This window comes from Eptatretus burgeri, chromosome 8 (genome assembly GCF_056783735.1).
Source record: "Eptatretus burgeri isolate ZD-2024b chromosome 8, Ebu_testis_v1, whole genome shotgun sequence".
Classification (NCBI taxonomy): Eukaryota; Metazoa; Chordata; class Myxini; order Myxiniformes; family Myxinidae; genus Eptatretus; species Eptatretus burgeri.
The window spans coordinates 99,725,955-99,738,294 of record NC_140968.1 but is presented as its reverse complement, the minus strand read 5'-3'; the positions used below and the strand labels follow the sequence as shown (position 1 = coordinate 99,738,294).

General features: G+C 40.3%; 2 protein-coding genes across 11 annotated transcripts in view; one reads left to right on the top strand and one right to left on the bottom strand.

Annotated features, from left to right (window-relative positions):
• Positions 1-12,340, bottom strand: part of LOC147022380 (uncharacterized) — a 214,946-nt gene that overhangs the window by 158,129 nt on the left and 44,477 nt on the right. The window lies entirely within an intron of this gene.
• Positions 1,602-12,340, top strand: part of LOC147022381 (uncharacterized) — a 29,692-nt gene continuing 18,953 nt past the window's right edge. Inside the window, exon 1 of one of the 2 annotated variants that reach the window (XM_085893243.1) lies at positions 1,602-3,813. The gene's annotated coding sequence lies outside the window, so the exon portion shown is untranslated. The remainder of the gene's footprint in view (positions 3,814-12,340) is intronic. The other variant, XM_085893242.1, reaches the window with a different exon arrangement.

Sequence of the window (12,340 nt, the reverse complement as noted above, 5' to 3'; positions counted from 1 at the left end):
AACAGGCGTGACAGTAACCGTACGAAGCAGATGAGTCAAATTGAACAGTCCAAAGCTTATGACGCTCCTCTGAAATATGTTTCTGGTCACCGTCATGATTTTTTAACAATCATGATAAACTGATGATTTTTTTAACAGTCTTTGAGACAAAAATGTACTAAACAGACATTTATTGACTAAGTGACCTCCTGTAAGTGGCATGACTATTTTGTCTGAATATTGATGTTCCCCATTCCGCCGCCTGAAGAATGCGAGCGGAAAATTTGATTGGTCGAAACGCCAAACAATTTTGCCAACTTCAAAGTAAAAGTCCTGCTAAAATATAAGTTTTTGCAAGTACCAACAATCAGATTTGTGTTATACAGTGTTCAAAATACAACATTCAATGAATTCAAATTTATTAAGTAGTTCTTCGGATCATGGTCACAAAAACAAATGATAGAGATGAGCGGCCAACAGCCTATTAGAGTTATTATTGGCTGACTCTTGTCTTAGCAGAACAAATGTAGGGTGAATACATCTGAGAGAAAATTAAAGTTTTTTGTGAGTCACGTGACTATGCTCTGGAATGCATTATAACACTGTTGGGAAACAACTATGCCTGGTGTTGGCTTAATGGTTGGAGTGGTGGGCTTGGGATCCTAGGATCCTGAGTTCAAATCCCCCTCGGCTGTTGAATTGATACCAGGTGGGGTTGACTCTGCCTGTCATCCTTCCAGGGTCGGCAAAATGAGTGCCAGCTTGCTGGTATCATGTGTCGGAGTGGTGACCCGTCCAGGATTGTACCCAAGAGCCAAGGAGTCTGCTTCGGCAGCACCAACGTTCTGCACAGAGTATGGTCCCAATGGATGGATGGACTACCCATGGGGATAAAACATTGAAAACTAAAATGTCGTCAGTCATCTAGTTTGGCAGCCATATTGGATCGAAGCGAAAACTTGGGGACAGAGTGCCCACTCTCAGAAGAAAGTATCTACTCCCAGGAAACACAGAAAACAACATCTATCCAACCTCAATATTGAACTTTCAAACTTGTCTCCCTCCTATAAAACCTGGTGGTGCCTTTGTAGGTCTGTCTCAGATGTATGCTCCCCCTCCATCCCTTCGCTCACTTCAAATGGCACCACAGCCAACTCCAGTCATGAGAAGGCTGAATGCCCCAATTCAGTGTTTGCTTCTAAATCTGGTCTCCAACTCCTCACTCTGTACCCACCCTTCCCAGTCGTTCCCAACTGCTCCTGGACTGTTTCTTTTGCATCATACAAGACGCAGGAACTCGTTTCTGCAAATAAATCGTGGAATATTACTTCAAATCATTGAGTAAAGCTACGTTACACAGATGAAATGAAGAAATTTAAGGTGTCTATTTACTTCTGTCATGTCTCTGCCACATCATTGGCTGAGTGCCCAGCTGTGCTGCTGATGCAATGCCCACTGCTGGTTCGGGCAAGAATTTGGAATTTGTTCATGGTGCAACCGATAGCTCACCGACTCTTCACGAAGGACACTGTGGGATCTTCAACGTCCACCAACGAATTCTGGCAGATGGGACGCCCGTTTAACGTCCATCCGAGGGACGGCACACATATTGATGAATCACCCTGCCTGTGAAACACCGAGATGAGTGTTTATATTATAGGTGGGTCAGAATTCAATCCCAGACGAGAATCCTCAGAGATGAGTGTGCATACCTCGAGGCCATCATGTCAGCCCATTTTTTTTCAGTGATTCTTCACCACTGAGAGATCAGGCCAAAAATGATACGTAGCATGATGTTTCAAAAAGTTGTGGATGGTTTATCACAAAACTTGGTGGATTAGTTGGGTAGGTGAGAAAAACAGGCTGATTCAATTTTGGTTCAGGTTTGGATCCAGATCTGACCTATCATTGGGATCTGTTCTGTTTTTGCATATGGCAGCTATCATTTCTTGGAGCACAGCTGTGCCACTGATGCTATGCCCCTGGTACCAGAAACACTAGTACTCATTTTGCCAACTTTGGGAAGATGACAGGCTGAGTCAACCCCACCAGGTCCTAATTGAGCAGCCAACAAGGCTCAAACTCAGGCCCCTGGGATCCCAAGCCAGCCACCCTAACCAATAAGCCAACACTATACCAGGCTTACAGTGGGATACAAAATGGAAACTGTTCAGCATGGGGGAGGTCTGCACTCCACCGAGTTCCATTCCAGTTGACATCTGTATCTATTCACAGTTAAAGTCTCGTTGAGCTGGTTGTGACAGTTTTCTCGGAATATTTTCCCCCAAATTTCCTGAAAATAATCCGTACTGTATTACAAATGGAGTCTGTCTGTTTGTTGTGCTCAAACTTGAGAACAGATTTACGGATTTCAATGAAACCAACGATTGTGGATTCAAGGAACTCCCAGGAGAGTTTGTCACACACAAATCAGAAAAAAAATTATATGAAGGTTTGTCTATGGATACACATGGCAAAACTGCAAAAGCCATTTTGTGGCTTTGCGACCCATTTCTCTCCCTCCCCTCCTCTCTCACCCCCTCTCTTAATATTCCCATTAGCGAAGTGATTCATGGTATTTTCTAATAATAATAATAATCTTTATGAGAACAATAACCTTCCAAATGGAAGTCTAATATTATGTTTCTTCTTCTCTTCCCTTTGTAAGGAGTGAGGTCCAGTGGTAGCAATCTTACGCCTTGCCTTGACCATGGCACTACTCCACTTCCTCATACAACTCGCTCCACTCTCCAACCACCCCCCCCCACCTTATTGGTATCCCTCCTCACACAATCTTCCCATCACAACCACGGTCTATCTCTTTTATTGCTCCCTCAACCGATCTGCTCTCTTTGCCATTCTCTCTTCCCCCATCTGCATCAGGTGTCTAACCCATCTTCGCCTGATTTTTTTTTTTATACCAATCTCCTCCCTCAGTTCATCCATCCTCCTTCCATCCACCATCTTCACTCCCACAATCCTCCAGACCCAGTTGTTCTCGCACACCTGAAACCTCTGTTGTTGACTCTCTGTCTGTCTGTTTGTCACTTTGAAAATGTTTAGAAGTTAATTTTAGATAAAATCAATCTTGTAATTCCAGTACCTGACTGGTACCTGTACATTATGTAGACGTTATTGAGCAGGCTGCCTCATTTACTCATACTCGCCCCCGTTACTTTAAAGGATGATCTGAAGACTGTAAGTTGTAATGAAATTTTAGAAAAGTTTAAATTGGATTTAGATCGGTATCTCGATGCTTTGGAGATAGAGTGGTACTGGGATATTGGTAGGACATGTAGGTTGCAGCTTGTGCGTAGATGGGGTGATGGTTTCTGGTGTCGGTGTAACGCAGGCATGATGAGTCGAATGGCATCCTCCTGTGCTAATGTTCGTTGTATATCCTTGTACTGTACTTTAAAAAGCCCCATCCAAGGCTCAGTGACCAGGAGGCCGAGGGTGGGACCACCAAGCATTACAACCACAGAAGTTTTAGCTGTGACGTCATTTTACCACCGATCAGATTTAGCTTCCTCAGAATAATTTTCCAGGAGATTAATATCGCCCAACGGGACGAAACCAAGAGGGTAACATACACAGGGTAGAATAGAGTGTTGAAGGCAGGACAGAGAGGGCAGAGGGTGATGTTCAGAGAAGAGTACAAATAGTCAGTAAAGAGATACAAGTTACATGTTCCATGTTGAGCCATTCATATAACAGCTAAATAAGTTAGGAAAGCTTAGGAAAGCAGATAAGATAACTTTGGAAAGCAGAAGGCCGTGGTCAAAGGTCCAGCTTGACCAGGTATCGGACTACAGCGACCTGAACTTCTGCCAGGTAAGATTTTCTTGGATCAAACAAGTGCTTTAAAAGTCCGATTGGTGATACTGCACGGGAGTTTTATTACCATCCTTTTAGTTCATCTACTTTGGCACTTAAATGTTTGCGCACAATAAATGATGTGCATATGGTTGTTTTTAGTAGACCTTGGCACAGAAAGAAGTCCATTGGATCGATAATTAAGGAGAGAATAAGTGAGCCTCCTTATGACGTGTGTGGCAGTGCTTGGAGTAATGGGATTTGATGTACCATCAATACTATTAGCTTATCAGGCTGGCAAGGTATCCTCGAGGTAAGCACACTCCCCTCTAAACTGTCTAGCCTAGGTTTGAATCCCGACCCAGCTCCAAACTGTCATCCCGTTTTTTCACAGGCAGGGTGATTCATCAATGTGTGTGCCATCCCTCGGATGGATGTTAAATGGGGCGTCCTGTCTGCCAGCATTAGTTGGTGGACGTTGAAGATCCCACACTGTCCTTCCTGGAGAGTAGGTGAGCTATCGGTTGCACCATTAACAAATTCCAAATTCTTGCCCGAACCTGCAGTGGGCATTGCATCAGCAGCACAGCTGGGCACTCAGCCAATGATGCTGCAGAGACATGACAGAAGTAAATAGACACCTTAAATTTCTTCATTTCATCTGTGTAACGCAGCTTTACTCAGTGATTTGAAGTAATATTCCATGTTTGTTGGATGTTAAAGATCCCACGGTGTCCTTCGTAAAGAGCAGGAAAGTTATCTCTGGCACCCTGAATCAAATTCCAAATTCCTGCTTAAACTTCTACATGAAAGAATAGAATTGGTTCATCTGGAAATGGTAAGTTTTCTCACTTAAATATATACTTAGTTAGGATTGAGACAAATGGAATCCTGTGGGTTTGTACGCACCATAGAATTTGAACAGACGAAAAATGATGTTTCACTTTGGGGATATCAACATCAGGGACCAAAAATGGACTGAGTAATTATGGTTCCCACATCTACGTGGATCAACTCAATCCCCCCCCCCCCCCCCACATCCTACCAACCATATTCCTCAAAATCTATCATAAATTCCCTCATCCAAAAAGAATATCTCTTGGAGTATTTATAGAATTCAAAAAAAGCATTCAATACAATCGATCATGATATTTTGTGTGATAAATTGGCAAATTATGATAGACGATTAACTTTACAGTGGTTTAGAATTTATTTATTAAATCAAACTCAATTTGTAAATTATGGTGGAGAAAATTCCTTTAAAATGCCAACATCTTGTGGTGTTCCACAAGGCTCAGTCTTGGGACCAACGTTGTTTCTTGTTTATATTCATGACTTGACAAATGCCAGAAATTATTTTAATTTTAGATTTTTTTGCAACTTTTTGCAGATTGGAATTTTAGATTATTCCAATCTATTTCATACTTTTCCAAAGGGCAAAACTGCAGTAGATTTGAGAGAAGTAAGAACACATATGGAAATGGTTACAAGTTGGTGAAATGGAAATAAACTTAGGATTAATTTATCGAAGACAAATTATGTGCTCGTTACAGGACAACGGCAAACCATCACAGTACAGGGAGGCCTCACGATTGCAGAAATCACAATGAATGAGGTTGATGGTAGATTACCACTTCATTTGGAAAAATCATATCGAGAAGGTTAATATGTGTACCCGACAAAAAGTTGCTATTTTATATAGATCGCAAAACTTTGTCCCAAGACATATTCTGATTTAAATTTATATGGCATTTATACAGCCACACATAACATCCATATATATTACGAAAACTCTCACCTGTATGTATGTATGTATGTATGTTCCCGAAATACAGCCAAAACGGTACATGATAGCGCAAAAATTTTAGTGCCACCTTACTCAGCATTCTCCTGCAGTGTGCAATATCAAGTTTCGTTCAAATCGGGCAACAAAAAAGTTATTAAAAAATCAATTCCCGATTCAGTCAAGTACTCTTCGGGATTATTTGATCAATGCAAACAACCTCAGCGGTATAGTTTGCTGGAGCTATCTTTTTTTTTCTTTGAAATGATTTTTTTAATCAACCGCTGTCTCAACGGGAACCCAACGGGTTCACGGGTCGTCTAGTAAGGCATATAAGTGTGGGGTAGCACCTATGAAACTAATTTGAAATGTTTCATGTTAATTCAGAAGATGGCTTTGCACACAATTACATTTAGTACAATTCTGTCACAGTCTTAGCCTTTGTTTAAAGAATTAAATTTGTTGAATGTTTTTCAAATGCATCGACTGTCTCTTTGTAGCTTTATGTATGATTTTATAAATAAAATTCCACACTCAATTGTTCAATACAACATAAATATCATACGAGACAAAAGGAGTGTGAAAAACTGTATGTACTAAAATGTAGATTATAAATATATATATATATATATATATATATATATATATATATATATATATATATATATATATATATATATATATATATATATATATATATATATATATATGTTTGCATGCCATGCAAGTTGCTGTTGTTGAATGCTATCTCCACATGTGGGCTGGTGTCAGGAGATGGAATGGAGACCTACATGGTTTCAAAGTATCCACCTTCATCAGCGTGGTGTGTGTGTGTGTGTGTGTGTGTGTGTGTGTGTGTGTGTGTGTGTGTGTGTGTGTGTGTGTGTGTGTGTGTGTGTGTGTACAATATATGTGTGTAATATAATATGAATAATAAATCACATATAATATGTGTATGATCACACATCAATATCTTCTTCTTCTTCTTTCGGCTGCTCCCGTTAGGGGTCGCCACAGCAGATCATCCGTATGATCCGCATAGTGATTTGGCACATGTTTTACGCTGGATGCCCTTCCTGACGCAACCCTCGTCGCCTCTTACGACACAGGGATATGGTACACCTATTTTAACCGAGGTATACACCGGCCCAGTATACTGGTACTCATTTCGCCGACCTCGGAAGGATGATAGGCTGAGTCAACCCCCTGGTGTATTAATTGAGTGGCCCAACGGGGCTTGAACTCAGGACCTTTGGATCCCAAGCCGCTGCCCTAACCACTGTGCCAACACCAGGCTGTCGTTCACACATCAATGTGTGCATATAATCTAATAAATAAAGCTCATTTTCACCACTCACTCACTCACCGACTCACTGACTGATATTAAACATTGGTACCTTCCGGGTGATGTAGAAAGCTGAAATGTTGCATGCTGATGGACAACGAAGCCAATACACAGGAAAAAAATCACAGAACCATTGGAAAGCGTCCATAAATGAAAATAAATAAATGAAAAATAAATGAAAGAAATGCAGGTGAGCAACCCGAGAGAATGGGGAAGCACAGTAATTTCGAGTGCCGATGGATATTGAAGCCGATACATCGGGGAAAAAAATCACAGAACTGTCAGAGAGCATCAGTAAATGAAAATACAAAATAAATGAAAAAATTAATGCAGGTGAGCGACCCGAGCCAATGGGGAAGCACAGGTTCGTTATCGCTTACAATGTGTTAGCATACCTCGCAAAGATGTATGTCACGTAAAATATATGTATGATCACACATCAATATGTGTCTACTGCATATAATCCATCATAATAAATGGCAGGATGTGTCAGTCAATCTGTCAGTGTGTGTGTGTCTCCTCCAAACTCGAAAACCATGAAACCTATCAGCCTGAAACTTTGCATGCATACTAGGGGAACTCCAAGGGAGTGCAAGAGTGAAAATTGGGTGTTTGGGTTAAGACACCCCTTTTGAAGATTATTTGCAGCCTTATTTAATTTTATCCTTTATCAAGTGCTTCCTCGGACACCTAGCTCTCGATGGGGTCTTAGGTGCATCCTTGGTTACCTCGCTGGGGTCATATTTCGCCATTTTGTTCAGCCTGCTCAACAATGCCTTGAGTTGGAACAGGCCACAATGGTTTATAAAAGATAAAGAGCTCAAAATGTTTTGTTTTTTTTCACTTTCCTCACTCATATCATCAAATGTCTCATACATATAATGACAAATCACTGTATACATTGCTTTTGTAAGTACTATAGATTTTAAATGAGGAGCCTGGAGCGTTTTCATGCATGATAGGATGCGATTTTCCACGATCTACTCTCACAGAATAATTGAAGTATATAATCGAAATATAATTTGAGTTTGGAGGATCGGATCACGTAGACTAAATAACTCAAAATCTGCATTGAAATCTGGAAATGTTAAGCAACCGGCGATGTTTAGTTTTTTTGTGGGTATGTGCCATTACCAATCAGCTTTCTATTGGTTGCCAAGCCAGTCATTCCTCATCAACCATTTAATTGGAGTGCTCACTTGAGTGCTTAAGCCACTTGCCGAGAGCCATAGAGTTGATAGCGGTATAGTTCGTGTCCAGATCGGGATGTACAGTCAGCAGTTGCCACAAGGTAGAAATACAAATGGGCAAATTTGGATCTGCAAAGGGACTCTCTGTGAGTGTGTGTGCACAACTGCATGCTTGCTTACAGGTGCAGTCATGGCAAAGTTTCATCCCGTATCTTATGATGATGATGGGTGGTGGAGGTAGTAACTTTTAACCTCAGCAGCGTACGAGCGATCACGTTTTCCTTTGTCCTCGTGACTATTTCGAAAGTAATTGGCTATTTCATGACTCAAGTGTGCATTACAAAGATCATATGGTTTCTCTTTGTGGGATTCAAAGCAAAATGTATTTTGATAAAACCAGATTTCAAAGCTGTATGCCGTATTAACCTGTTTTCAAAATTAGAGCCAATTTTTTTCCACCCGTCACATGCAGCGATAAAGATGAATGTTTATGCACATCTCCTTGAAACGTCTATAATGCAACGTTTTTTTTTTATTAAATTGTGGAAATTCCCCCAAAACAAGGGTGAAAGTACTCAAGGTTTTTGGGTTGTATACAGTATGTACTGTAGTCAGTGGTCACACTGACTCCAATCTGCCGATTCCCAAAAAATTGGCCATATCAGCCAAGCACTAACATACGGTGTGTGTGTGTGTGTGTGTGTGTGTGTGTGTGTGTGTGTGTGTGTGTGTGTGTGTGTGCGCGCGCGCGCATGTGCTCCCGCCACCCATCATCATCTCCACTCACGAGTCTCTAAGACTGAACGGATTCAAGGTCCTCAGGGACCTCGAGTGGTGGAGTGCAATTTTGTGTGATAAGCTCTAATCTCGAATCTCTTCACCTTAACCGAATTTCAAAATTTAAACTGTGGAATTGAACTTAGCAGAAGTCCCGACTGCTAAAAAAAAGTGTTCATTTGACCAATTCGCACATTGTTTGACATGCCAGACGTCTCTGGTGATCTCCAAACGCTGTTTAATATGACCCAGCCAGCCTTTCCTCATCAAAAATGTCGTTGGAGTGCTTGCTTGAGTGCTTAATAGTGGTGGGCAGAATCAATTCCAAAGTATTCAATTCAAACTATGGAATTGAAAGGAATCAAGTGGTAAACCAGAATCGACGGCGATTCTGAGTAATTCCGACTTCAGAGAAAGAAGCGTTTTTTTTGGGGGGGGGGGATTTCGTCCCGTTTTTTCGTCCCTGTTGAGCATGATCCGGTTACACATGGTCTGGTAATGGATTAATTGAAAAGGAACACACCTTTGGGGAATCCCGTTTGTAAGATAGTAGCAAATGCAAATCGCTTGCAAATGAAACATGGCCCAAGGGTGTCTTCCTAATAAATGAATTGCAAGGCATTTAGAGTTAGCCGGTAAAGCTTGCCGATTGCTTTGCTGACAGATGGGTAGGCAATCTATCGACTGATAAAGTTTTGACAACATGTTGTTCAAGATGTCCAGAAGTGCAGTTTAGAACTATTTTAGGAAGGTTAGAGAAGACAGTCCAAAAGTTGAATGTTCAATTTGTTCAACAGATCTTGCTCATCACTGTAATACGTGTGTGTGTGTGTGTGTGTGTGTGTGTGTGTGTGTGTGTGTGTGTGTGTGTGTGTGTGTGTGTGTGTGTGTGTGTGTGTGTGTGTGTGTGTAAGTTGCTCTTGTTGACTGCTATCTCCCTACGTGGGTGTGTTTCAGGAGATGGAACAGAGACCAACCAGGTCTCAAATCTCAAAGTATCCACCTCCGTGTGTGTGTGTGTGTGTGTGTGTGTGTGTGTGTGTGTGTGTGTGTGTGTGTGTGTGTGTGTGTGTGTGTGTACATGTATGCGTGAACAGTGACATTAAGATCATTATTTGGCCGATAAGTCAGAGGGGAAAAGCCTCAGAGGTCAGTCAGTAAGCTGCAGATTGCATGTCAATGGATTCAGGTTCAGGTCGACTAGCTTTTGGGTATATCTGGAGGACAATTTGAGGTGGAAACCTGAAGTACTGAAGTTTTGTATAGTTTTGGCCTCGATAAAGCCAAAATATCTTACAGTCTTGTTCTTGGCTACAAACAAAACACAACTTCGAATGAGTATAAAACTGACGTTTTCCATGTCTCAACTTGCTGAATTACAAAGAGGAACAAATGAAGATAATTTCTCATTGGAAAATAGCAAATGTAAGGGCACATATCACAATATTTATAATTCACAAACTGTCATTTGACCTCCACCCTATGTTAATGCACTTCTGAACCCACAACACACACACACACACACACACACACACACACACACACACACACACACACACACACACACACACACACACACACACACACACACACACACACACACACACACACACCTATTTTCACCCTGACGTTCAGTTAATGCTACAAGGTTAGTGGAACATTTGGGTTTTGGACTGTTGGCAGCTGTTTTATTGGTTTCCATTGTTTTTGAAATTTCACCTCATTTTCCGAGCTGTGTATGAAAGATAAGACTCAGGCATCAATAAACCACACGTGTAGGAATTAAAATACGTCTGATGTCATGGAATCTTTTATCAGAGAGGAAGTGTCAGCAATTTCCCTTCTTCAGGTGCACAACGTACGGAGACGAGAATTCACATTATACCGACCTGTTGAAATAAATATCATGCACTTTATTACACTTCATAGTAAAAAAAAAAAAAGTAAAAAAACATTGATGGATGAAATGTCAAAAAAAAAACAAGGTAGGAATGACACCACATTAGGATGCCACAATGTGACACCACAATCCTCTTCTGGTTTCGCATCACAATATCTTTTGACATTTCACTTTTGTTGTGGGATTGTGATGGAAAAATGCCATTCCTGCCTTGTTTGGTTTATTTTTTGGTATTTCATCGTTCTATGTTTTCACATTTCTTTTAAATGATTTTTTTTGTTTTTACATATTTTGAAGTAATTAAATGCTTAATGTTTATATATTTTGTTATTTTGGTATGGATTAAATCCATCTATGTTATAAAATTTGGATTATGGTACATTCTACCCCACCCCCCCTCCCCAATCCTGGCTTTTGGTTCAGTTCACTATGTGGATTACCACATTTGCGAAACGATGAATTTATCATTTAAAAAAAAAAAATCATAAAATGCTTAACGCTTTATATATTTTGTTATTTTGGTATGGATTAAATCCATCTATGTTATTAAATTTTTTAATATTTGTTTCAGTTGATTTGGGGGATGACTTGGATATGTTTTGCTTTTGGAATGGTTCTGTCCACTGCCCATCTTTCCCCCTCCCACAATCCTGGTCTAGTTTGGTTGAGTCCATATTTGCGTTAAATTTCTTTTCATAATAAAACCATTAATATTTTATAATTTTTATAAAATTTGGGTTGCGTGCACTCGTCCAGAGACAAAGGAACTTCCTCGCGTTGGAATCACCATCATGGCTTCAGCAGTTATTGAGTTAGGTTGGGCTACAGTTTTACATTGTTTTGAGAGGGGAAGAAGCAGAAGAAGCAGAACTACAAATTGGCGTTTTCGCGATCTCCCGATGTGGGACTTTAACGATATATTTTGGTGTCTTTTTAAGTCTTTGATAGTTCAGAAAATGCTCAAGAATATAAGTTATGGCTATTAAATGCTGATGATTTCACTCTATAGGAGTTTATGTGTGTGTCATTATGTACACATGTGAATAGGCGGCCATTTTTCCCCGAATCATCCCTCTATATGGAGTATTACCATACTCCATGATAACTCACTCATGCTCAATTTTAAAGTATTACAATCTGTTGCAATAAAAAGTATTGAATCATTTGCTAAAGATCAAAGGCAAGTGTATACCAGGTGATTTAACCATCAACCTGGGATTTTCCTTCATACAAGGAACTTCGACACAGACCATTTTGGCCAACATTGTGCTTTGAACCTCTTGCTGCCGATGAGGAAATCAGATGATGTTTGTCTTTTGATATTTGCAAATTATTTACTTACTCATTAATGTAGTACTGAACTTCAACCTCTGGTGATGCTTCTGCTTGTGATGTGAACTTGCTTGTTATAAAATTAATTTACACACATGAGAATGAGGGTGTGACACGGGTGTGACAAGCCAAATGGCCTTATATTACTTTATGGCATTCAGTGTATCTATCTGCCTTTGTTATATTTTCTTTAGTTCCTTGAACCATGTATATTTTAT